The sequence below is a fragment of the Zea mays genome, chromosome 9, assembly GCF_902167145.1.
Source record: "Zea mays cultivar B73 chromosome 9, Zm-B73-REFERENCE-NAM-5.0, whole genome shotgun sequence".
Taxonomy (NCBI): Eukaryota; Viridiplantae; Streptophyta; class Magnoliopsida; order Poales; family Poaceae; genus Zea; species Zea mays.
The window spans coordinates 149,108,972-149,112,283 of NC_050104.1; the positions used below are offsets into that span (position 1 = coordinate 149,108,972).

At 39.7% G+C, this 3,312-nt stretch overlaps 1 long non-coding RNA gene across 1 annotated transcript; it reads right to left on the reverse strand.

The window, feature by feature from the left end:
* Nucleotides 1-217: 217 nt before the first annotated feature.
* LOC103639370 (uncharacterized) lies at nucleotides 218-1,475 on the reverse strand. The gene is made up of 3 exons (XR_559396.4): nucleotides 1,355-1,475; nucleotides 362-902; nucleotides 218-287 (listed from the first exon to the last, which is right to left on the reverse strand). It is a non-coding gene; the product is annotated as an uncharacterized lncRNA (long non-coding RNA).
* Between the last annotated feature and the right edge of the window lie 1,837 nt (nucleotides 1,476-3,312).

Genomic DNA, 3,312 nt, shown 5'->3' on the forward strand with positions numbered 1-3,312 from the left:
AGTTTTACATGTGTTCTTGGCATGAATACATGCTGAATCATTCTAAACGCTACATGAAAAAATATGTAAAACTGCCATTTTCTGTCAAATTGTTTACTGCCACAGGTTATCTCTGTTTTCAGTGGAATGTGGAGTCAGGTATGAATGTGTGGTGATCCAACATAATAAAGAAAACAGATGCTGACAGGTGAACAGAAAACACGAACCTTTGCTAAAGATCCAAGCACTTCTTTAACAGCCTCTTGCTTCTGGCACAAATCTGAGAAATTGCTGTATTTGATTCCTTGCTGCGAAAGTGTGAAGAAGTTAAAGTTCAATGCCTGAAACAATCTATGAATATATTGGTAGGATAACACCATACCTTGTAGACTTCATTTGTTTTAGCTTAATTCTTGAAAAAACCTTTAATTATATTTGGACCTCCAATGACAATTTCTCCCCGAGGCATTGGTAAATCAGCAGTCAAGTATCCACCCTCAGGTCGGTCAATCAACTAAAAATACAGTGGCTGATATGTCAGGAAGTCAGGAACTGTGGGAGGTCAACCGTAAGAACTCATTCACTGTCATGAGAATAGATAAGATATCCCAGTGACCCAGTGAGGAAAGAAGTTCAACAAGACCAAAAAAATCTAAACGGGTGCATGTAAATAATCTTGAAGCTAAGAACAACCAATAACTAAGGATGATTTCAACATACAAACATTGTTAGGCATAAAAAATACAAAATAGATCCGCACAGATAACATCGTGATAATCTTGAAGCCTCATCCTTGGTCGGCGTCTTGATGATGGGTTCAAGCATTGGAAGGCCAGACCAACAAGCTCCTTCATACCTTCTGCAGTGAAGTTGCCGGCTAATCTTGGGTCAATCAGTTCATTTGAACTGAAATGCGCTTCCATCTTTCGATCATTCAATGTGACAAGAAAATGTGTTTTCAGTAAGCAGTGAGTAAAAGAAATATCCTTTACGCTAGTGGCCCTTTCGCGTAAAACAAATATCCTTATGCACGAGAAACTGCAGCACTTTTTTCAAATTGTTATTTTCCTCTTAAAAAGTGTCTCAACTAAGGTACAATTAGTTGTATCCATTATCAAACATCAACAAGGACTTTCAGTATTCAATAATATATCATAATAAGAAGTTATGTGATCCTACAACATGACAAACACTTCTCACTCCTAATAACTATGAAAACAGTTTATGCTCTAGTTGTTTTCAAGTTTTGGAAACGTGTGGCCTGACTTCACAGTTAGGTACACTAAACACAAGAATGATATTTTGCTGGAGATTAAGCAGAACTCCATAACTTTCCTTTCTAGATAACTTACAGCTACATGTCAGTAGAAATTACCCAGTGTGCCAAATATTCTCTGGACTCTGTAGGTATCAAGGAAGCTGCTTCCCTGCCAGTAATTAGCTCCAAAAGAAAAACTCTAAAGCTGTAAACATCACTGCTTTCAGAGAACTGAGCCATCGACTGTACCCTGCATATAAGCATTCAGAATGGGTTGCAAATTATAACCACAGGATGAGCCAAGAAAATCGTCCATGACTGCAGAGATTTAAGACTCAATAGCATTACAAACCCATAACACTAAAATACCAAAAAAATGTACTTAGCGACAGCCTGAGCCTTATTCTAGTGGTGAAAGCAGCATAAGCTACTCCGTACGTGTGAGCCATACATGCATGCGGCAATAATTATGTCTTATTCAAATGGCATTTACCCACACTTGCATTTAATCAACCACCAATCACCACGTAGAAGACTTAGTATCATGCTTAAGCAACTTGTATCTCCGTATCTTTGTATATACTGTTATATTAACATCTTCATTCAACGGTCCTAGAGATTCGTCTATCTCCTATCTCTATCATTTTCTTTGATACCTTAATACCATGGTGAAGACACCTAACATTTCTCATTTTAAAAATTTAAAGAACCTTTATTATTTGATAAGAGAAACACTGGGTATCAAAAGACAAAAGTTCAGTCACAGGATATGAGAATCCGAAGTTAACCGTTGGAACAAAATATTTTCGTACAGAATATTTAAAACTAAAACGATAAAAAAAGAAATTAAACATGCTAAAAAAAGAAAATTAAAGAATGCTGACCTTCTGTATAGCTATAGCAGTTGTGACAAGTTTATCACCAATTAACTCATGCAAAACCTTATCTACAGAAAGCGATTCTACAGATTCCTGCAAGTTCTGCGGTAGCCTTTTCAGTTTTGAAGAGTGATCAGAAGGGTTTAATTCTACAAAGAACACGAATCACATAAGATACTTGCATATTGTGGTAATGATGTTTATTCATTTAGTACCGAGCGCTTATCACTTATCTGGTTGTTAGGATTGTTTCCAAATATTACCAGCAAGGCATAAATTTTGGAAACAATAACCAAAAGGAAAGGCCTGGCATAAAGGAATTCATACCAATTGGCTCAGGTAACTTAAGGTGTCTTCTTAGCCCATCGATGCCAGCAGCTACGATAGCAGCAAGACCCAAGTGCGGATTTGCGCAACCATCGAAGGATTTGATCTCGAAGTTGCTGACTAAATCAAGAGGCACACCAGGTGGGCATGCGGTTCTTAATGGAGCCTCCCTGTTCTCTTTCCCCCAGCATAGATAAGCTCCACTCCAAGTATCTGGCTGAATCCGATCGTAGCTATACAAAAAAAACAATCAAGTGAATCTGATCATTAAATAGGGAGCACATAACATACTGTTCAAATGGTTTCATCAGTATCCTGGCATTTTGTCAGAGAAGTAGCAAATTAAGCTCTCTAGATTATAGGGATATATGAATTGACATCTTGTAAAAATCTTGCAGCTTATGTGAGAAACAAACAATGTATTGAGTTACAAAGATTTTCAGTTGAATTACATGACATAATTAGAAGCGTTAATAGAAAACATTACCTGTTTGGGTGAGGAGCGGTAAATGCCAATATTGACAAAAGGTGATGATACACTCCAGCAAGGAACTGTTCTCCAGTTTTTGACATTCCATGAAAGTTATCTTTACTTGACCCCATAAAGACATTCTGATCGTTCTCCCACAAGCTCATATGCACGTGAGAACCAGATCCAAAATCATCCAAATCAGGGGCGGTGCCCCGGCCTCCATGTACGCAGTCGCCGCCCGCAGCGCCCCGCCACTCCCATTCACGGCCTCGGACGCGAAGCCGCGGCCGCGAGCCTCCGTGTCATCGCCCGAGCAATTCCGCCCCTCCGCCTGCGCCCGCCTTGAAGCTCGCGCCTCGCCGCCGTGGACGGGTCCCGCTGCGCGCAGAGACCCACGG